The sequence below is a fragment of the Somniosus microcephalus genome, unplaced genomic scaffold (genome assembly GCF_052327205.1).
Source record: "Somniosus microcephalus isolate GS21.2 unplaced genomic scaffold, FLI_Smic_1.0 unresolved_chr5, whole genome shotgun sequence".
Lineage (NCBI taxonomy): Eukaryota > Metazoa > Chordata > Chondrichthyes > Squaliformes > Somniosidae > Somniosus > Somniosus microcephalus.
This window is the reverse complement of record NW_028225183.1, coordinates 56687919-56714149: the sequence shown is the minus strand read 5'-3', so window position 1 is coordinate 56714149 and position 26231 is coordinate 56687919.

Here is a 26231-nt window from a genome sequence, read left to right as displayed (position 1 = left end):
CCCTCTAAAACACATCAAAACACTCGCTTCAAAACAGTCACTCCCAAACACTCCAAACCGCTCCAAAACACTCCAAAACACGACATAACTCAAAAACACACCAGAACGCTCCAAAACAGTCCAAAACAAACCACAAGAGTCCAAAACACTCTCAAACACTCCAAAAGAGTCACATACACTCCGAGACCCTCTAAAACACTCAAAAACAGTCGGTTCAAAACAGTCACTCCCAAACACTCCAATCCACTCCAAAACACGACATAACTCAATAACACACCAGAACACTCCACAGAACTCCAAAACAGTCCAAAACACACCAAAACACCACAACACTCAAAAAATACAAAACACTCCAAAAAACACCAAAAAGCGCTCCAAAAAACTCAACAAAAAACACTCCAAAAAACGCTCCAAAAAACACTCCAAAATACAGTCCAGAAAAAAACACTCCAATAAACACTCCAAAAAACACTCCAAAAAACACTCAATCCAAAACACTCTAATACACTAGAAAACACTCCACAACACGCCAGCACACTCCGAAAACAGTCCCATACACTCCAAAACATCAAATACACTCCGAAACCCTCTAAAACACACCAAAACACTCGCTTCAAAACAGTCACTCCCAAACACTCCAAACCACTCCGAAACACTCCAAAACACGACATAACTCAAAAACACACCAGAACGCTCCAAAACAGTACCAAGCACTCCGGAACTCTACAAAACAGTCCAAAAACACTCCAAAACACTCGCTCCAAAGATTCAAAGCACTCCAAAACAGTGCAAAACACTGCACAACACTCCAAAACACTCCCAAACTCTCCAAAACAGTCCCATACACTACGAAACACTTCAAAACACTCCAGAACAGTCCCATACACTTCAAAATCCTCCAAAACATTCCCTTCTAAACAGGCTCTCCCAAGAACTCCAAACCACTCCAAAACACATCGATACTCTACACAACAGTCCAAAACACTCCGAAATACTCCGAAGCACTTGCTCCAAAAATTCAATGCACTCCAAAACAATCAAAAACACTCCAACACACTCCCAATCTCTCCAAAACAGCCCCACACACTACGAAACACTTCAAAACACTCCATAACACTCCAAAACACACCAAAACACTGGCTACTAAGCACTCACCTTAAAACACTCCATAACTCAACAGCACACCAAAACGATGCAAAACGCACCAAAAGAGTCCAAATCACTCCCAACCACTTCAAAAGAGTCCCATACACTACGAAACCCTCTAAAACACTCGCTTCAAATCAGTCACTCCCAAACACTCCAATCCACTCCAAAACACTTCAAAACATGATATAACTCAAAAACACGCCAGAACACTCCACAACATTCCAAAACAGTCCAAAACACACCAGAACACCACAACACTCAAAAAATACATAACACTCCCGGAAACACACACCAAAACAGACACTCCAAAAAACACTCCAAAAAACACCAAAAAAACCCTCCAAAAAACACTCCAAAAAACACCAAAACAGACACTCCAAAAAACACACTCCAAAAAACTCTCCAAAAAATACAAAAAAAAACTCCAAAAAACACTCCAAAAAACACTTACAAAGAATCCAAAAAACACTCCAAAAAACACTACAAAAACACTAAAGAAACACTCGAAAACACTCCAAAAAACACTCAATCCAAAACACTCTAGTACACAACAAAACACTCCACAACACGCCAGCCCACTCCCAAAACCTCCAAAACAGTCCTATACACTCCAAAACACTCGACTACACTCCGAAACCCTCTAAAACACATCAAAACACTCGCTTCAAAACAGTCATTCCCAAACACTCCAATCCACTCCAAAACACTTCAAAACACGACATAACTCAATAACACACCAGAACACTGCACAGAACTCCAAAACAGTCCAAAACACACCAAAACACCACAACACTCAAAAAATACAAAACACTCCAAAAAAAATCAAAAAACGCTCCAAAAAACACTCCAAAAAACAGTGCAGAAAAAAAAACTCCAATATACACTCCAAAAAACACTCCAAAAAACAATGAATCCAAAACACTCTAATACACTACAAAACACTCCACAACACGCCAGCACACTCCCAAAACAGTCCCATACACTCCAAAACATCAAATACACTCCAAAACCCTCTAAAACACACCAATACACTCGCTTCAAAACAGTCACTCCCAAACACTCCAAACCACTCCGAAACACTCCAAAACACGACATAACTCAAAAACACACCAGAACGCTCCAAAACAGTACCAAGTACTCCGAAACTCTACAAAACAGTCCAGAACACTATAAGCACTCCGGAACTCTACAAAACAGTCCAAAAACACTCCAAAACACTCGCTCCAAAGATTCAAAGCACTCCAAAACAGTGCAAAACACTGCACAACACTCCAAAACACTCCCAAACTCTCAAAAACAGTCCCATACACTACGAAACACTTCAAAACACTCCAGAACAGTCCCATACACTTCAAAATCCTCCAAAACATTCCCTTCTAAACAGGCTCTCCCAAGAACTCCAAACCACTCCAAACCACATCGATACTCTACACAACAGTCCAAAACACTCCGAAATACTCCGAAGCACTCGCTCCAAAAATTCAATGCACTCCAAAACAATCAAAAACACTCCAACACACTCCCAAACTCTCCAAAACAGCCCCACACACTACGAAACACTTCAAAACACTCCATAACACTCCAAAACACACCAAAACACTGGCTACTAAGCACTCACCTTAAAATACTCCATAGCTCAACAGCACACCAAAACGATGCAAAACGCACCAAAAGAGTCCAAATCACTCCCAACCACTTCAAAAGAGTCCCATACACTACGAAACCCTCTAAAACACTCGCTTCAAATCAGTCACTCCCAAACACTCCAATCCACTCCAAAACACTTCAAAACATGATATAACTCAAAAACACGCCAGAACACTCCACAACATTCCAAAACAGTCCAAAACACACCAGAACACCACAACACTCAAAAAATACATAACACTCCCGGAAACACACACCAAAACAGACACTCCAAAAAACACTCCAAAAAACACCAAAAAAACCCTCCAAAAAACACTCCAAAAAACACCAAAAAAAACACTCCAAAAAACACACTCCAAAAAACTCTCCAAAAAACCCAAAAAAAAACTCCAAAAAACACTCCAAAAAACACACAAAGAAATCCAAAAAACACTCCAAAAACACTACAAAAACACTAAAGAAACACTCGAAAACACTCCAAAAACACTCAATCCAAAACACTCTAGTACACAACAAAACACTCCACAACACGCCAGCCCACTCCCAAAACCTCCAAAACAGTCCTATACACTCCAAACACTCGACTACACTCCGAAACCCTCTAAAACACATCAAAACACTCGCTTCAAAACAGTCATTCCAAACACTCCAAACCGCTCCAAAACACTCCAAAACACGACATAACTCAAAAACACACCAGAACGCTCCAAAACAGTCCAAAACAAACCATAAGAGTCCAAAACACTCTCAAACACTCCAAAAGAGTCACATACACTCCGAGACCCTCTAAAACACTCCAAAACACTCGGTTCAAAACAGTCACTCCCAAACACTCCAATCCACTCCAAAACACTTCAAAACACGACATAACTCAAAAACACACCAGAACGCTCCAAAACAGTACCAAATACTCCGAAACTCTACAAAACAGTCCAGAACACTATAAGCACTCCGGAACTCTACAAAACAGTCCAAAAACAGTCCAAAACACTCGCTCCAAAGATTCAAAGCACTCCAAAACAGTGCAAACACTGCACAACACTCCAAAACACTCCCAAATTCTCAAAAACAGTCCCATACACTACGAAACACTTCAAAACACTCCAGAACAGTCCCATACACTTCAAAATCCTCCAAAACATTCCCTTCTAAACAGGCTCTCCCAAGAACTCCAAACCACTCCAAAACTCATCGATACTCTACACAACAATCCAAAACACTCCGAAATACTCCGAAGCACTCGCTCCAAAAATTCAATGCACTCCAAAGCAATCAAAAACACTCCAACACACTCCCAAACTCTCCAAAACAGCCCCACACACTACGAAACACTTCAAAACACTCCATAACACTCCAAAACACACCAAAACACTGGCTACTAAGCACTCACCTTAAAACACTCCCTAACTCAACAGCACACCAAAACGATGCAAAACGCACCAAAAGAGTCCAAATCACTCCCAACCACTTCAAAAGAGTCCCATACACTAAGAAACCCTCTAAAACACTCGCTTCAAATCAGTCACTCCCAAATACTCCAATCCACTCCAAAACACTTCAAAACATGATATAACTCAAAAACACGCCAGAACACTCCACAACATTCCAAAACAGTCCAAAACACACCAGAACACCACAACACTCAAAAAATACATAACACTCCCGGAAACACACACCAAAACAGACACTCCAAAAAACACTCCAAAAAACACCAAAAAAACCCTCCAAAAAACACTCCAAAAAACACCAAAACAGACACTCCAAAAAACACACACCAAAAAACTCTCCAAAAAAACCAAAAAAAAACTCCAAAAAACACTCCAAAAAACACTTACAAAGAAATCCAAAGAACACTCCAAAAAACACTACAAAAACACTAAAGAAACACTCGAAAACACTCCAAAAAACACTCAATCCAAAACACTCTAGTACACAACAAAACACTCCACAACACGCCAGCCCACTCCCAAAACAGTCCCATACACTCCAAAACATCAAATAAACTCCAACACCCTCTAAAACACACCAAAACACTCGCTTCAAAACAGTCACTCCCAAACACTCCAAACCACTCCGAAACACTCCAAAACACGACATAACTCAAAAACACACCAGAACGCTCCAAAACAGTACCAATACTCCGAAACTCTACAAAACAGTCCAGAACACTATAAGCACTCCGGAACTCTACAAAACAGTCCAAAAACACTCCAAAACACTCGCTCCAAAGATTCAAAGCACTCCAAAACAGTGCAAAACACTGCACAACACTCCAAAACACTCCCAAACTCTCAAAAACAGTCCCATACACTACGAAACACTTCAAAACACTCCAGAACAGTCCCATACACTTCAAAATCCTCCAAAACATTCCCTTCTAAACAGGCTCTCCCAAGAACTCCAAACCACTCCAAAACTCATCGATACTCTACACAACAGTCCAAAACACTCCGAAATACTCCGACGCACTCGCTCCAAAAATTCAATGCGCTCCAAAACAATCAAAAACACTCCAACACACTCCCAAACTCTCCAAAACAGCCCCACACACTACGAAACACTTCAAAACACTCCATAACACTCCAAAACACACCAAAACACTGGCTACTAAGCACTCACCTTAAAACACTCCATAACTCAACAGCACACCAAAACGATGCAAAACGCACCAAAAGAGTCCAAATCACTCCCAACCACTTCAAAAGAGACCCATACACTAAGAAACCCTCTAAAACACTCGCTTCAAATCAGTCACTCCCAAATACTCCAATCCACTCCAAAACACTTCAAAACATGATATAACTCAAAAACACGCCAGAACACTCCACAACATTCCAAAACAGTCCAAAACACACCAGAACACCACAACACTCAAAAAATACATAACACTCCCGGAAACACACACCAAAACAGACACTCCAAAAAACACTCCAAAAAACACCAAAAAAACCCTCCAAAAAACACTCCAAAAAACACACTCCAAAAAACTCTCCAAAAAAACCAAAAAAAAACTCCAAAAAACACTCCAAAAAACACTTACAAAGAAATCCAAAAAACACTCCAAAAAACACTAAAGAAACACTCGAAAACACTCCAAAAAACACTCAATCCAAAACACTCTAGTGCACAACAAAACACTCCACAACACGCCAGCCCACTCCCAAACAGTCCCATACACTCCAAAACATCAAATAAACTCCAACACCCTCTAAAACACACCAAAACACTCGCTTCAAAACAGTCACTCCCAAACACTCCAAACCACTCCGAAACACTCCAAAACACGACATAACTCAAAAACACACCAGAACGCTCCAAAACAGTACCAAGTACTCCGAAACTCTACAAAACAGTCCAGAACACTATAAGCACTCCGGAACTCTACAAAACAGTCCAAAAACACTCCAAAACACTCGCTCCAAAGATTCAAAGCACTCCAAAACAGTGCAAAACACTGCACAACACTCCAAAACACTCCCAAACTCTCCAGAACAGTCCCATATACTTCAAATTCCTCCAAAACATTCCCTTCTAAACAGGCTCTCCCAAGAACTCCAAACCACTCCAAAACACATCGATACTCTACACAACAGTCCAAAACACTCCGAAATACTCCGAAGCACTCGCTCCAAAAATTCAATGCACTCCAAAACAATCAAAAACACTCCAACACACTCCCAAACTCTCCAAAACAGCCCCACACACTACGAAACACTTCAAAACACTCCATAACACTCCAAAACACACCAAAACACTGGCTACTAAGCACTCACCTTAAAACACTCCATAACTCAACAGCACACCAAAACGATGCAAAACGCACCAAAAGAGTCCAAATCACTCCCAACCACTTCAAAAGAGTCCCATACACTACGAAACCCTCTAAAACACTCGCTTCAAATCAGTCACTCCCAAACACTCCAATCCACTGCAAAACACTTCAAAACATGATATAACTCAAAAACACGCCAGAACACTCCACAACATTCCAAAACAGTCCAAAACACACCAGAACACCACAACACTCAAAAAATACATAACACTCCCGGAAACACACACCAAAACAGACACTCCAAAAAACACTCCAAAAAACACCAAAAAAACACTCCAAAAAACACTCCAAAAAACACCAAAACAGACACTCCAAAAAACACACTCCAAAAAACTCTCCAAAAAAACCAAAAAAAAACTCCAAAAAACACTCCAAAAAACACTTACAAAGAAATCCAAAAAACACTCCAAAAACCACTACAAAAACACTAAAGAAACACTCGAAAACACTCCAAAAAACACTCAATCCAAAACACTCTAGTACACAACAAAACACTCCACAACACGCCAGCCCACTCCCAAAACCTCCAAAACAGTCCTATACACTCCAAAACACTCGACTACACTCCGAAACCCTCTAAACATCAAAACACTCGCTTCAAAACAGTCATTCCAAACACTCCAAACCGCTCCAAAACACTCCAAAACACGACATAACTCAAAAACACACCAGAACGCTCCAAAACAGTCCAAAACAAACCATAAGAGTCCAAAACACTCTCAAACACTCCAAAAGAGTCACATACACTCCGAGACCCTCTAAAACACTCCAAAACACTCGGTTCAAAACAGTCACTCCCAAACACTCCAATCCACTCCAAAACACTTCAAAACACGACATAACTCAATAACACACCAGAACACTGCACAGAACTCCAAAACAGTCCAAAACACACCAAAACACCACAACACTCAAAAAATACAAAACACTCCAAAAAAACATCAAAAAACGCTCCAAAAAACACTCCAAAAAACAGTGCAGAAAAAAAAACTCCAATATACACTCCAAAAAACACTCCAAAAAACACTCAATCCAAAACACTCTAATACACTACAAAACACTCCACAACACGCCAGCACACTCCCAAAACAGTCCCATACACTCCAAAACATCAAATACACTCCAAAACCCTCTAAAACACACCAAAACACTCGCGTCAAAACAGTCACTCCCAAACACTCCAAACCACTCCGAAACACTCCAAAACACGACATAACTCAAAACACACCAGAACGCTCCAAAACAGTACCAAGTACTCCGAAACTCTACAAAACAGTCCAGAACACTATAAGCACTCCGGAACTCTACAAAACAGTCCAAAAACACTCCAAAACACTCGCTCCAAAGATTCAAAGCACTCCAAAACAGTGCAAAACACTCCAAAACACTCCCAAACTCTCCAAAACAGTCCCATACACTACGAAACACTTCAAAACACTCCAGAACAGTCCCATACACTTCAAAATCCTCCAAAACATTCCCTTCTAAACAGGCTCTCCCAAGAACTCCAAACCACTCCAAAACACATCGATACTCTACACAACAGTCCAAAACACTCCGAAATACTCCGAAGCACTCGCTCCAAAAATTCAATGCACTCCAAAACAATCAAAAACACTCCAACACACTCCCAAACTCTCCAAAACAGCCCCACACACTACGAAACACTTCAAAACACTCCATAACACTCCAAAACACACCAAAACTCTGGCTACTAAGCACTCACCTTAAAACACTCCCTAACTCAACAGCACACCAAAACGATGCAAAACGCACCAAAAGAGTCCAAATCACTCCCAACCACTTCAAAAGAGTCCCATACACTAAGAAACCCTCTAAAACACTCGCTTCAAATCAGTCACTCCCAAATACTCCAATCCACTCCAAAACACTTCAAAACATGATATAACTCAAAAACACGCCAGAACACTCCACAACATTCCAAAACAGTCCCAAAACACACCAGAACACCACAACACTCAAAAAATACATAACACTCCCGGAAACACACACCAAAACAGACACTCCAAAAAACACTCCAAAAAACACCAAAAAAACCCTCCAAAAAACACCAAAACAGACACTCCAAAAAACACACTCCAAAAAACTCTCCAAAAAAAACCAAAAAAAAACTCCAAAAAACACTCCAAAAAACACTTACAAAGAAATCCAAAAAACACTCCAAAAAACACTACAAAAACACTAAAGAAACACTCGAAAACACTCCAAAAAACACTCGATCCAAAACACTCTAGTACACAACAAAACACTCCACAACACGCCAGCCCACTCCCAAAACAGTCCCATACACTCCAAAACATCAAATAAACTCCAACACCCTCTAAAACACACCAAAACACTCGCTTCAAAACAGTCACTCCCAAACACTCCAAACCACTCCGAAACACTCCAAAACACGACATAACTCAAAAACACACCAGAACGCTCCAAAACAGTACCAAGTACTCCGAAACTCTACAAAACAGTCCAGAACACTATAAGCACTCCGGAACTCTACAAAACAGTCCAAAAACACTCCAAAACACTCGCTCCAAAGATTCAAAGCACTCCAAAACAGTGCAAAACACTGCACAACACTCCAAAACACTCCCAAACTCTCCAGAACAGTCCCATATACTTCAAATTCCTCCAAAACATTCCCTTCTAAACAGGCTCTCCCAAGAACTCCAAACCACTCCAAAACACATCGATACTCTACACAACAGTCCAAAACACTCCGAAATACTCCGAAGCACTCGCTCCAAAAATTCAATGCACTCCAAAACAATCAAAAACACTCCAACACACTCCCAAACTCTCCAAAACAGCCCCACACACTACGAAACACTTCAAAACACTCCATAACACTCCAAAACACACCAAAACACTGGCTACTAAGCACTCACCTTAAAACACTCCATAACTCAACAGCACACCAAAACGATGCAAAACGCACCAAAAGAGTCCAAATCACTCCCAACCACTTCAAAAGAGTCCCATACACTACGAAACCCTCTAAAACACTCGCTTCAAATCAGTCACTCCCAAACACTCCAATCCACTCCAAAACACTTCAAAACATGATATAACTCAAAAACACGCCAGAACACTCCACAACATTCCAAAACAGTCCAAAACACACCAGAACACCACAACACTCAAAAAATACATAACACTCCCGGAAACACACACCAAAACAGACACTCCAAAAAACACTCCAAAAAACACCAAAAAAACCCTCCAAAAAACACCAAAACAGACACTCCAAAAAACACACTCCAAAAAACTCTCCAAAAAAACCAAAAAAAAAACTCCAAAAAACACTCCAAAAAACACTTACAAAGAAATCCAAAAAACACTCCAAAAACCACTACAAAAACACTAAAGAAACACTCGAAAACACTCCAAAAAACACTCAATCCAAAACACTCTAGTACACAACAAAACACTCCACAACACGCCAGCCCACTCCCAAAACCTCCTAAACAGTCCTATACACTCCAAAACACTCGACTACACTCCGAAACCCTCTAAAACACATCAAAACACTCGCTTCAAAACAGTCATTCCAAACACTCCAAACCGCTCCAAAACACTCCAAAAGACGACATAACTCAAAAACACACCAGAACGCTCCAAAACAGTCCAAAACAAACCATAAGAGTCCAAAACACTCTCAAACACTCCAAAAGAGTCACATACACTCCGAGACCCTCTAAAACACTCCAAAACACTCGGTTCAAAACAGTCACTCCCAAACACTCCAATCCACTCCAAAACACTTCAAAACACGACATAACTCAATAACACACCAGAACACTGCACAGAACTCCAAAACAGTCCAAAACACACCAAAACACCACAACACTCAAAAAATACAAAACACTCCAAAAAAACATCAAAAAACGCTCCAAAAAACACTCCAAAAAACAGTGCAGAAAAAAAAACTGCAATATACACTCCAAAAAACACTCCAAAAAACACTCAATCCAAAACACTCTAATACACTACAAAACACTCCACAACACGCCAGCACACTCCCAAAACAGTCCCATACACTCCAAAACATCAAATACACTCCAAAACCCTCTAAAACACACCAAAACACTCGCTTCAAAACAGTCACTCCCAAACACTCCAAACCACTCCGAAACACTCCAAAACACGACATAACTCAAAAACACACCAGAACGCTCCAAAACAGTACCAAGTACTCCGAAACTCTACAAAACAGTCCAGAACACTATAAGCACTCCGGAACTCTACAAAACAGTCCAAAAACACTCCAAAACACTCGCTCCAAAGATTCAAAGCACTCCAAAACAGTGCAAAACACTCCAAAACACTCCCAAACTCTCCAAAACAGTCCCATACACTACGAAACACTTCAAAACACTCCAGAACAGTCCCATACACTTCAAAATCCTCCAAAACATTCCCTTCTAAACAGGCTCTCCCAAGAACTCCAAACCACTCCAAAACACATCGATACTCTACACAACAGTCCAAAACACTCCGAAATACTCCGAAGCACTCGCTCCAAAAATTCAATGCACTCCAAAACAATCAAAAACACTCCAACACACTGCCAAACTCTCCAAAACAGCCCCACACACTACGAAACACTTCAAAACACTCCATAACATTCCAAAACACACCAAAACACTGGCTACTAAGCACTCACCTTAAAACACTCCATAACTCAACAGCACACCAAAACGATGCAAAACGCACCAAAAGAGTCCAAATCACTCCCAACCACTTCAAAAGAGTCCCATACACTACGAAACCCTCCAAAACACTCGGTTCAAAACAGTCACTCCCAAACACTCCAATCCACTCCAAAACACTTCAAAACACGACATAACTCAATAACACACCAGAACACTGCACAGAACTCCAAAACAGTCCAAAACACACCAAAACACCACAACACTCAAAAAATACAAAACACTCCAAAAAAACATCAAAAAAACGCTCCAAAAAACACTCCAAAAAACAGTGCAGAAAAAAAAACTCCAATATACACTCCAAAAAACACTCCAAAAAACACTCAATCCAAAACACTCTAATACACTACAAAACACTCCACAACACGCCAGCACACTCCCAAAACAGTCCCATACACTCCAAAACATCAAATACACTCCAAAACCCTCTAAAACACACCAAAACACTCGCTTCAAAACAGTCACTCCCAAACACTCCAAACCACTCCGAAACACTCCAAAACACGACATAACTCAAAAACACACCAGAACGCTCCAAAACAGTACCAAGTACTCCGAAACTCTACAAAACAGTCCAGAACACTATAAGCACTCCGGAACTCTACAAAACAGTCCAAAAACACTCCAAAACACTCGCTCCAAAGATTCAAAGCACTCCAAAACAGTGCAAAACACTCCAAAACACTCCCAAACTCTCCAAAACAGTCCCATACACTACGAAACACTTCAAAACACTCCAGAACAGTCCCATACACTTCAAAATCCTCCAAAACATTCCCTTCTAAACAGGCTCTCCCAAGAACTCCAAACCACTCCAAAACACATCGATACTCTACACAACAGTCCAAAACACTCCGAAATACTCCGAAGCACTCGCTCCAAAAATTCAATGCACTCCAAAACAATCAAAAACACTCCAACACACTCCCAAACTCTCCAAAACAGCCCCACACACTACGAAACACTTCAAAACACTCCATAACATTCCAAAACACACCAAACACTGGCTACTAAGCACTCACCTTAAAACACTCCATAACTCAACAGCACACCAAAACGATGCAAAACGCACCAAAAGAGTCCAAATCACTCCCAACCACTTCAAAAGAGTCCCATACACTACGAAACCCTCCAAAACACTCGGTTCAAAACAGTCACTCCCAAACACTCCAATCCACTCCAAAACACTTCAAAACACGACATAACTCAATAACACACCAGAACACTGCACAGAACTCCAAAACAGTCCAAAACACACCAAAACACCACAACACTCAAAAAATACAAAACACTCCAAAAAAACATCAAAAAACGCTCCAAAAAACACTCCAAAAAACAGTGCAGAAAAAAAAACTCCAATATACACTCCAAAAAACACTCCAAAAAACACTCAATCCAAAACACTCTAATACACTACAAAACACTCCACAACACGCCAGCACACTCCCAAAACAGTCCCATACACTCCAAAACATCAAATACACTCCAAAACCCTCTAAAACACACCAAAACACTCGCTTCAAAACAGTCACTCCCAAACACTCCAAACCACTCCGAAACACTCCAAAACACGACATAACTCAAAAACACACCAGAACGCTCCAAAACAGTACCAAGTACTCCGAAACTCTACAAAACAGTCCAGAACACTATAAGCACTCCGGAACTCTACAAAACAGTCCAAAAACACTCCAAAACACTCGCTCCAAAGATTCAAAGCACTCCAAAACAGTGCAAAACACTCCAAAACACTCCCAAACTCTCCAAAACAGTCCCATACACTACGAAACACTTCAAAACACTCCAGAACAGTCCCATACACTTCAAAATCCTCCAAAACATTCCCTTCTAAACAGGCTCTCCCAAGAACTCCAAACCACTCCAAAACACATCGATACTCTACACAACAGTCCAAAACACTCCGAAATACTCCGAAGCACTCGCTCCAAAAATTCAATGCACTCCAAAACAATCAAAAACACTCCAACACACTCCCAAACTCTCCAAAACAGCCCCACACACTACGAAACACTTCAAAACACTCCATAACACTCCAAAACACACCAAAACACTGGCTACTAAGCACTCACCTTAAAACACTCCATAACTCAACAGCACACCAAAACGATGCAAAACGCACCAAAAGAGTCCAAATCACTCCCAACCACTTCAAAAGAGTCCCATACACTACGAAACCCTCTAAAACACTCGCTTCAAATCAGTCACTCCCAAACACTCCAATCCACTCCAAAACACTTCAAAACATGATATAACTCAAAAACACGCCAGAACACTCCACAACATTCCAAAACAGTCCAAAACACACCAGAACACCACAACACTCAAAAAATACATAACACTCCCGGAAACACACACCAAAACAGACACTCCAAAAAACACTCCAAAAAACACCAAAACAGACACTCCAAAAAACACACTCCAAAAAACTCTCCAAAAAAACCAAAAAAAAACTCCAAAAAACACTCCAAAAAACACACAAAGAAATCCAAAAAACACTACAAAAACACTAAAGAAACACTCGAAAACACTCCAAAAAACACTCAATCCAAAACACTCTAGTACACAACAAAACACTCCACAACACGCCAGCCCACTCCCAAAACCTCCAAAACAGTCCTATACACTCCAAAACACTCGACTACACTCCGAAACCCTCTAAAACACATCAAAACACTCGCTTCAAAACAGTCATTCCAAACACTCCAAACCGCTCCAAAACACTCCAAAACACGACATAACTCAAAAACACACCAGAACGCTCCATAACAGTCCAAAACAAACCATAAGAGTCCAAAACACTCTCAAACACTCCAAAAGAGTCACATACACTCCGAGACCCTCTAAAACACTCCAAAACACTCGGTTCAAAACAGTCACTCCCAAACACTCCAATCCACTCCAAAACACTTCAAAACACGACATAACACACCAGAACACTGCACAGAACTCCAAAACAGTCCAAAACACACCAAAACACCACAACACTCAAAAAATACAAAACACTCCAAAAAAACATCAAAAAACGCTCCAAAAAAACACTCCAAAAAACAGTGCAGAAAAAAAAACTCCAATATACACTCCAAAAAACACTCCAAAAAACACTCAATCCAAAACACTCTAATACACTACAAAACACTCCACAACACGCCAGCACACTCCCAAAACAGTCCCATACACTCCAAAACATCAAATACACTCCAGAACCCTCTAAAACACACCAAAACACTCGCTTCAAAACAGTCACTCCCAAACACTCCAAACCACTCCGAAACACTCCAAAACACGACATAACTCAAAAACACACCAGAACGCTCCAAAACAGTACCAAGTACTCCGAAACTCTACAAAACAGTCCAGAACACTATAAGCACTCCGGAACTCTACAAAACAGTCCAAAAACACTCCAAAACACTCGCTCCAAAGATTCAAAGTACTCCAAAACAGTGCAAAACACTGCACAACACTCCAAAACACTCCCAAACTCTCCAAAACAGTCCCATACACTACGAAACACTTCAAAACACTCCAGAGCAGTCCCATACACGTCAAAATCCTCCAAAACATTCCCTTCTAAACAGGCTCTCCCAAGAACTCCAAACCACTCCAAAACACATCAATACTCTACATAACAATCCAAAAACACTCCGAAATACTCCGAAGCACTCGCTCCAAAAATTCAATGCACTCCAAAACAATCAAAAACACTCCAACACACTCCCAAATTCTCCAAAACAGCCCCACACACTACGAAACACTTCAAAACACTCCATAACACTCAAAACACACCAAAACACTGGCTACTAAGCACTCACCTTAAAACACTCCATAACTCAACAGCACACCAAAACGATGCAAAACGCACCAAAAGAGTCCAAATCACTCCCAACCACTTCAAAAGAGTCCCATACACTACGAAACCCTCTAAAACACTCGCTTCAAATCAGTCACTCCCAAACACTCCAATCCACTCCAAAACACTTCAAAACATGATATAACTCAAAAACACGCCAGAACACTCCACAACATTCCAAAACAGTCCAAAACACACCAGAACACCACAACACTCAAAAAATACATAACACTCCCGGAAACACACACCAAAACAGACACTCCAAAAAACACTCCAAAAAACACCAAAAAACCCCTCCAAAAAACACTCCAAAAAACACCAAAACAGACACTCCAAAAAACACACTCCAAAAAACTCTCCAAAAAAACCAAAAAAAAACACCAAAAAAACTATAAAAACACTTACAAAGAAATCCAAAAAACACTCCAAAAAACACCAAAAAAACCCTCCAAAAAACACCAAAACAGACACTCCAAAAAACACACTCCAAAAAAATTCTCCAAAAAAAACAAAAAAAACCTCCAAAAATCACTCCAAAAAACACTTACAAAGAAATCCAAAAAACACTCCAAAAAACACTACAAAAACACTAAAGAAACACTCGAAAACACTCCAAAAAACACTCAATCCAAAACACTCTAGTACACAACAAAACACTCCACAACACGCCAGCCCACTCCCAAAACCTCCAAAACAGTCCTATACACTCCAAAACACTCGACTACACTCCGAAACCCTCTAAAACACATCAAAACACTCGCTTCAAAACAGTCATTCCAAACACTCCAAACCGCTCCAAAACACTCCAAAACACGACATAACTCAAAAACACACCAGAACGCTCCAAAACAGTCCAAAACAAACCATAAGAGTCCAAAACACTCTCAAACACTCCAAAAGAGTCACATACACTCCGAGACCCTCTAAAACACTCCAAAACACTCGGTTCAAAACAGTCACTCCCAAACACTCCAATCCACTCCAAAACACTTCAAAACACGACATAACTCAATAACACACCAGAACACTGCACAGAACTCCAAAACAGTCCAAAACACACCAAAACACCACAACACTCAAAAAATACAAAACACTCCAAAAAAAATCAAAAAACGCTCCAAAAAACACTCCAAAAAACAGTGCAGAAAAAAACACTCCAATATACACTCCAAAAAACACTCCAAAAAACACTCAATCCAAAACACTCTAATACACTACAAAACACTCCACAACACGCCAGCACACTCCCAAAACAGTCCCATACACTCCAAAACATCAAATACACTCCAAAACCCTCTAAAACACACCAAAACACTCGCTTCAAAACAGTCACTCCCAAACACTCCAAACCACTCCGAAACACTCCAAAACACGACATAACTCAAAAACACACCAGAACGCTCCAAAACAGTACCAAGTACTCCGAAACTCTACAAAACAGTCCAGAACACTATAAGCACTCCGGAACTCTACAAAACAGTCCAAAAACACTCTAAAACACTCGCTCCAAAGATTCAAAGCACTCCAAAACAGTGCAAAACACTGCACAACACTCCAAAACACTCCCAAACTCTCAAAAACAGTCCCATACACTACGAAACACTTCAAAACACTCCAGAACAGTCCCATACACTTCAAAATCCTCCAAAACATTCCCTTCTAAACAGGCTCTCCCAAGAACTCCAAACCACTCCAAAACTCATCGATACTCTACACAACAGTCCAAAACACTCCGAAATACTCCGAAGCACTCGTTCCAAAAATTCAATGCACTCCAAAACAATCAAAAACACTCCAACACACTCCCAATCTCTCCAAAACAGCCCCACACACTACGAAACACTTCAAAACACTCCATAACACCCCAAAACACACCAAAACACTGGCTACTAAGCACTCACCTTAAAACACTCCATAACTCAACAGCACACCAAAACGATGCAAAACGCACCAAAAGAGTCCAAATCACTCCCAACCACTTCAAAAGAGTCCCATACACTAAGAAACCCTCTAAAACACTCGCTTCAAATCAGTCACTCCCAAACACTCCAATCCACTCCAAAACACTTCAAAACATGATATAACTCAAAAACACGCCAGAACACTCCACAACATTCCAAAACAGTCCAAAACACACCAGAACACCACAACACTCAAAAAATACATAACACTCCCGGAAACACACACCAAAACAGACACTCCAAAAAACACTCCAAAAAACACCAAAAAAACCCCTCCAAAAAACACTCCAAAAAGCACCAAAACAGACACTCCAAAAAACACACTCCAAAAAACTCTCCAAAAAAACCAAAAAAAACCTCCAAAAAACACTCCAAAAAACACTTACAAAGAAATCCAAAAAACACTCCAAAAAACACTACAAAAACACTAAAGAAACACTCGAAAACACTCCAAAAAACACTCAATCCAAAACACTCTAGTACACAACAAAACACTCCACAACACGCCAGCCCACTCCCAAAACCTCCAAAACAGTCCTATACACTCCAAAACACTCGACTACACTCCGAAACCCTCTAAAACACATCAAAACACTCGCTTCAAAACAGTCATTCCAAACACTCCAAACTGCTCCAAAACACTCCAAAACACGACATAACTCAAAAACACACCAGAACGCTCCAAAACAGTCCAAAACAAACCATAAGAGTCCAAAACACTCTCAAACACTCCAAAAGAGTCACATACACTCCGAGACCCTCTAAAACACTCCAAAACACTCGGTTCAAAACAGTCACTCCCAAACACTCCAATCCACTCCAAAACACTTCAAAACACGACATAACTCAATAACACACCAGAACACTGCACAGAACTCCAAAACAGTCCAAAACACACCAAAACACCACAACACTCAAAAAATACAAAACACTCCAAAAAAACATCAAAAAACGCTCTAAAAAACACTCCAAAAAACAGTGCAGAAAAAAAAACTCCAATATACACTCCAAAAAACACTCCAAAAAACACTCAATCCAAAACACTCTAATACACTACAAAAGACTCCACAACACGCCAGCACACTCCCAAAACACTCTCAAACACTCCAAAACATCAAATACACTCCAAAACCCTCTAAAACACACCAATACACTCGCTTCAAAACAGTCACTCCCAAACACTCCAAACCACTCCGAAACACTCCAAAACACGACATAACTCAAAAACACACCAGAACGCTCCAAAACAGTACCAAGTACTCCGAAACTCTACAAAACAGTCCAGAACACTATAAGCACTCCGGAACTCTACAAAACAGTCCAAAAACAATCCAAAACACTCGCTCCAAAGATTCAAAGCACTCCAAAACAGTGCAAAACACTGCACAACACTCCAAAACACTCCCAAACTCTCCAAAACAGTCCCATACACTACGAAACACTTCAAAACACTCCAGAACAGTCCCATACACTTCAAAATCCTCCAAAACATTCCCTTCTAAACAGGCTCTCCCAAGAACTCCAAACCACTCCAAAACACATCAATACTCTACACAACAGTCCAAAACACTCCGAAATACTCCGAAGCACTCGCTCCAAAAATTCAATGCACTCCAAAACAATCAAAAACACTCCAACACACTCCCAAACTCTCCAAAACAGCCCCACACACTACGAAACACTTCAAAACAATCCATAACACTCCAAAACACACCAAGACACTGGCTACTAAGCACTCACCTTAAAACACTCCATAACTCAACAGCACACCAAAACGATGCAAAACGCACCAAAAGAGTCCAAATCACTCCCAACCAATTCAAAAGAGTCCCATACACTACGAAACCCTCTAAAACACTCGCTTCAAATCAGTCACTCCCAAACACTCCAATCCACTCCAAAACACTTCAAAACATGATATAACTCAAAAACACGCCAGAACACTCCACAACATTCCAAAACAGTCCAAAACACACCAGAACACCACAACACTCAAAAAATACATAACATTCCCGGAAACACACACCAAAACAGACACTCCAAAAAACACCAAAAAACCCCTCCAAAAAACACCAAAACAGACACTCCAAAAAATTCTCCAAAAAACCCAAAAAAAAACTCCAAAAAAGACTCCAAAAAACACTTACAAAGAAATCCAAAAAACACTCCAAAAAACACGACAAAAACACTAAAGAAACACTCGAAAACACTCCAAAAAACACTCAATCCAAAACACTCTAGTACACAACAAAACACTCCACAACACGCCAGCCCACTCCCAAAACCTCCAAAACAGTCCTATACACTCCAAAACACTCGACTACACTCCGAAACCCTCTAAAACACATCAAAACACTCGCTTCAAAACAGTCATTCCAAACACTTCAAACCGCTCCAAAACACTCCAAAACACGACATAACTCAAAAACACACCAGAACGCTCCAAAACAGTCCAAAACAAACCATAAGAGTCCAAAACACTCTCAAACACTCCAAAAGAGTCACATACACTCCGAGACCCTCTAAAACACTCCAAAACACTCGGTTCAAAACAGTCACTCCCAAACACTCCAATCCACTCCAAAACACTTCAAAACATGATATAACTCAAAAACACGCCAGAACACTCCACAACATTCCAAAACAGTCCAAAACACACCAGAACACCACAACACTCAAAAAATACATAACACTCCCGGAAACACACACCAAAACAAACACTCCAAAAAACACCAAAAAAACCCTCCAAAAAACACCAAAACAGACACTCCAAAAAACACACTCCAAAAAACTCTCCAAAAAAACCAAAAAAAACTCCAAAAACACTCCAAAAAACAATAACAAAGAAATCCAAAAAACACTCCAAAAAACACTCAATCCAAAACACTCTAGTACACAACAAAACACTCCACAACACGCCAGCCCACTCCCAAAACCTCCAAAACAGTCCTATACACTCCAAAACACTCGACTACACTGCGAAACCCTCTAAAACACATCAAAACACTCGCTTCAAAACAGTCATTCCAAACACTCCAAACCGCTCCAAAACACTCCAAAACACGACATAACTCAAAAACACACCAGAACGCTCCAAAACAGTACCAAGTACTCCGAAACTCTACAAAACAGTCCAGAACACTATAAGCACTCCGGAACTCTACAAAACAGTCCAAAAACACTCCAAAACACTCGCTCCAAAGATTCAAAGCACTCCAAAACAGTGCAAAACACTGCACAACACTCCAAAACACTCCCAAACTCTCAAAAACAGTCCCATACACTACGAAACACTTCAAAACACTCCAGAACAGTCCCATACACTTCAAAATCCTCCAAAACATTTCCTTCTAAACAGGCTCTCCCAAGAACTCCAAACCACTCCAAAACTCATCGAAACAGTCCAAAACACTCCGAAATACTCCGAAGCACTCGCTCCAAAAATTCAATGCACTCCAAAACAATCAAAAACACTCCAACACACTCCCAAACTCTCCAAAACAGCCCCACACACTACGAAACACTTCAAAACACTCCATAACACTCCAAAACACACCAAAACACTGGCTACTAAGCACTCACCTTAAAACACTCCATAACTCAACAGCACACCAAAACGATGCAAAACGCACCAAAAGAGTCCAAATCACTCCCAACCACTTCAAAAGAGTCCCATACACTACGAAACCCTCTAAAACACTCGCTTCAAATCAGTCACTCCCAAACACTCCAATCCACTCCAAAACACTTCAAAACATGATATAACTCAAAAACACGCCAGAACACTCCACAACATTCCAAAACAGTCCAAAACACACCAGAACACCCCAACACTCAAAAAATACATAACACTCCCGGAAACACACACCAAAACAGACACTCCAAAAAACACTCCAAAAAACACCAAAAAAACCCTCCAAAAAACACCAAAACAGACACTCCAAAAAACACACTCCAAAAAATTCTCAAAAAAAACCAAAAAAACCTCCAAAAAACACTCCAAAAACACTTACAAAGAAATCCAAAAAACACTCCAAAAAACACTACAAAAACACTAAAGAAACACTCGAAAACACTCCAAAAAACACTCAATCCAAAACGCTCTAGTACACAACAAAACACTCCACAACACGCCAGCCCACTCCCCAAAACCTCCAAAACAGTCCTATACACTCCAAAACACTCGACTACACTCCGAAACCCTCTAAAACACATCAAAACACTCGCTTCAAAACAGTCATTCCAAACACTCCAAACCGCTCCAAAACACTCCAAAACACGACATAACTCAAAAACACACCAGAACGCTCCAAAACAGTCCAAAACAAACCATAAGAGTCCAAAACACTCTCAAACACTCCAAAAAGAGTCACATACACTCCGAGGCCCTCTAAAACACTCCAAAACACTCGGTTCAAAACAGTCACTCCCAAACACTCCAATCCACTCCAAAACACTTCAAAACACGACATAACTCAATAACACACCAGAACACTCCACAGAACTCCAAAACAGTCCAAAACACACCAAAACACCACAACACTCAAAAAATACAAAACACTCCAAAAAACACCAAAAAACGCTCCAAAAAACACTCCAAAAAACAGTGCAGAAAAAAAAACTCCAATATACACTCCAAAAAACACTCCTAAAAACACTCAATCCAAAACACTCTAATACACTACAAAACACTCCACAACACGCCAGCACACTCCCAAAACAGTCCCATACACTCCAAAACATCAAATACACTCCAAAACCCTCTAAAACACACCAAAACACTCGCTGCAATACAGTCACTCCCAAACACTCCAAACCACTCCGAAACACTCCAAAACACGACATAACTCAAAAACACACCAGAACGCTCCAAAACAGTACCAAGTACTCCGAAACTCTACAAAACAGTCCAAAAACACTCCAAAACACTCGCTCCAAAAATTCAAAGCACTCCAAACAGTGCAAAACACTGCACAACACTCCAAAACACTCCCAAACTCTCCAAAACAGTCCCATACACTACGAAACACTTCAAAACACTCCAGAACAGTCCCATACACTTCAAAATCCTCCAAAACATTCCCTTCTAAACAGGCTCTCCCAAGAACTCCAAACCACTCCAAAACTCATCGATACTCTACACAACAGTCCAAAACACTCCGAAATACTCCGAAGCACTCGCTCCAAAAATTCAATGCACTCCAAAACAATCAAAAACACTCCAACACACTCCCAAACTCTCCAAAACAGCCCCACACACTACGAAACACTTCAAAACACTCCATAGCACTCCAAAACACACCAAAACACTGGCTACTAAGCACTCACCTTAAAACACTCCATAACTCAACAGCACACCAAAACGATGCAAACCGCACCAAACGGGTCCAAATCACTCCCAACCACTTCAAAAGAGTCCCATACACTACGAAACCGTCTAAAACACTCGCTTCAAATCAGTCACTCCCAAACAATCCAATCCACTCCAAAACACTTCAAAACATGATATAACTCAAAAACACGCCAGAACACGCCACAACATTCCAAAACAGTCCAAAACACACCAAAACACCAGAACACTCAAAAAATACAAAACACTCCCGGAAACACACACCAAAACAGACACTCCAAAAAACACACTCCAAAAAACACTCCAAAAAACACCAAAAAAAACCCTCCAAACAAACTCCAAAAACACTTACAAAGAAATCCAAAAAAAAACTCCAAAGAACACTACAAAAACACTAAAAAACACTCGCTCCAAAGATTCAAAGCACTCCAAAACAGTGCAAAACACTGCACAACACTCCAAAACACTCCCAAACTCTCCAAAACAGTCCCATACACTACGAAACACTTCAAAACACTCCAGAACAGTCCCATACACTTCAAAATCCTCCAGAACATTCCCTTCTAAACAGGCTCTCCCAAGCACTCCAAACCACTCCAAAACTCATCGATACTCTACAAAACAGTCCAAAACACTCCGAAATACTCCGAAGCACTCGCACCAAAAATTCAATGCACTCCCAAAACCGTTCAAAACACTCCAACACACTCCCAAACTCTCCAAAACAGTCCCACACACTACCAAACACTTCAAAACACTCCATAACACACCAAAACACTGGCTACTAAGCACTCACCTTAAAACACTCCATAACTCAACAGCACACCAAAACGATGCAAAACGCACCAAAAGAGTCCAAATCACTCCCAACCACTTCAAAAGAGTCCCATACAGTACGAAACCCTCTAAAACACTCCAAAACACTCGCTTCCAATCAGTCACTCCCAAACACTCCAATCCACTCCAAAACACTTCAAAACATGATATAACTCAAAAGCACGCCACAACATTCCAAACAGTCCAAAACACACCAAAACAGCAGAACACTCAAAAAATACAAAAACACTCCCGGAAACACACTCCAAAACAAACACTCCAAAAAACACACTCCAAAAAACAATCCAAAAAAAACCAAAAAAAAAACCCTCCAAAAAACACTCCAAAAAACACTTATAAAGGAATGCAAAAAACACTCCAAACAACACTACAAAAACACTAAAAAAAAACACTCGAAAACACTCCAAAAAACACTCAATCCAAAACACTCTAGTACACAACAAAACACTCCACAACACGCCAGCCCACTCCAAAACCTCCAAAACAGTCCTATACACTCCAAAACACTCGACTACACTCCGATACCCTCTAAAACACATCAAAACACTCGCTTCAAAACAGTCACTCCCAAACACTCCAAACCGCTCCAAAACACTCCAAAACACGACATAACTCAAAAACACACCAGAACGCTCCAAAACAGTCCAAAACAAACCACAAGAGTCCAAAACACTCTCAAACACTCCAAAAGAGTCACATACACTCCGAGACCCTCTAAAACACTCAAAAACAGTCGGTTCAAAACAGTCACTCCCAAACACTCCAATCCACTCCAAAACACGACATAACTCAATAACACACCAGAACACTCCACAGAACTCCAAAACAGTCCAAAACACACCAAAACACCACAACACTCAAAAAATACAAAACACTCCAAAAAACACCAAAAAGCGCTCCAAAAAACTCAACAAAAAACACTCCAAAAAACGCTCCAAAAAACACTCCAAAATACAGTCCAGAAAAAAACACTCCAATAAACACTCCAAAAAACACTCCAAAAAACACTCAATCCAAAACACTCTAATACACTAGAAAACACTCCACAACACGCCAGCACACTCCGAAAACAGTCCCATACACTCCAAAACATCAAATACACTCCGAAACCCTCTAAAACACACCAAAACACTCGCTTCAAAACAGTCACTCCCAAACACTCCAAACCACTTCCGAAACACTCCAAAACACGACATAACTCAAAAACACACCAGAACGCTCCAAAATGGTACCGAGTACTCCGAAACTGTACAAAACAGTGCAGAACACTATAAGCACTCCGAAACTCTACAAAACAGTCCAAAAACACTCCAAAACACTCGCTCCAAATATTCAAAGCACTCCAAAACAGTGCAAAACATTGCACAACACTCCAAAACACTCCCAAACTCTCCAGAACAGTCCCATACACTACGAAACACTTCAAAACACTCCAGAACAGTCCCATACACTTCAACATCCTCCAAAACATTCCCTTCTAAACAGGCTGTCCCAAGCACTCCAAACCACTCCAAAACTCATCGATACTCTACAAAACAGTCCAAAACACTCCGAAATACTCCGAAGCACTCGCTCCAAAAATTCAATGCACTCCAAAACAGTTCAAAACACACCAACACACTCCCAATCTCTCCAAAACAGCCTCACACACTACGAAACACTTCAAAACACTCCATAACACTTCAAAACACACCAAAACACTGGCTTCTAAGCACTGACCTTAAACACTCCATAACTCAACAGCACACCAAAACGATGCAAAACGCACCAAAAGAGTCCAAATCACTCCCAACCACTTCAAAAGAGTCCCATACACTACGAAACCCTCTAAAACACTCCAAAACACTCGCTTCAAATCAGTCACTCCCAAACACTCCAATCCACTCCAAAACACTTCAAAACATGATATAACTCAAAAACACGCCAGAACAATCCACAACATTCCAAAACAGTCCAAAACACACCAAAACACCACAACACTCAAAAAATACAAAACACTCCAAAAAACACCAAAAAGCGCTCCAAAAAACTCAACAAAAAACGCTCCAAAAAACACTCCAAAATACAGTCCAGAAAAAAACACTCCAATAAACACTCCAAAAAACACTCCAAAAAACACTCAATCCAAAACACTCTAATACACTACAAAACACTCCACAACACGCCAGCACACTCCGAGAACAGTCCCATACACTCCAAAACATCAAATACACTCCGAAACCCTCTAAAACACCCAAAACACTCGCTTCAAAACATTCACTCCCAAACACTCCAAACCACTCCGAAACACTCCAAAACACGACATAACTCAAAAACACACCAGAACGCTCCAAAATGGTACCGAGTACTCCGAAACTGTACAAAACAGTGCAGAACACTATAAGCACTCCGAAACTCTACAAAACAGTCCAAAAACACTCCAAAACACTCGCTCCAAAGATTCAAAGCACTCCAAAACAGTGCAAACATTGCACAACACTCCAAAACACTCCCAAACTCTCCAAAACAGTCCCATACACTACGAAACACTTCAAAACACTCCAGAAGAGTCCCATACACATCAACATCCTCCAAAACATTCCTTCTAAACAGGCTCTCCCAAGCACTCCAAACCACTCCAAAACTCATCGATACTCTACAAAACAGTCCAAAACACTCCAAAATACTCCGAAGCACTCGCTCCAAAAATTCAATGCACTCCAAAACAGTTCAAAACACTCCAACACACTCCCAATCTCTCCAAAACAGCCCCGCACACTACGAAACACTTCAAAACACTCCATAACACTCCAAAACACACCAAAACACTGGCTACTAAGCACTCACCTTAAAACACTCCATAACTCAACAGCAC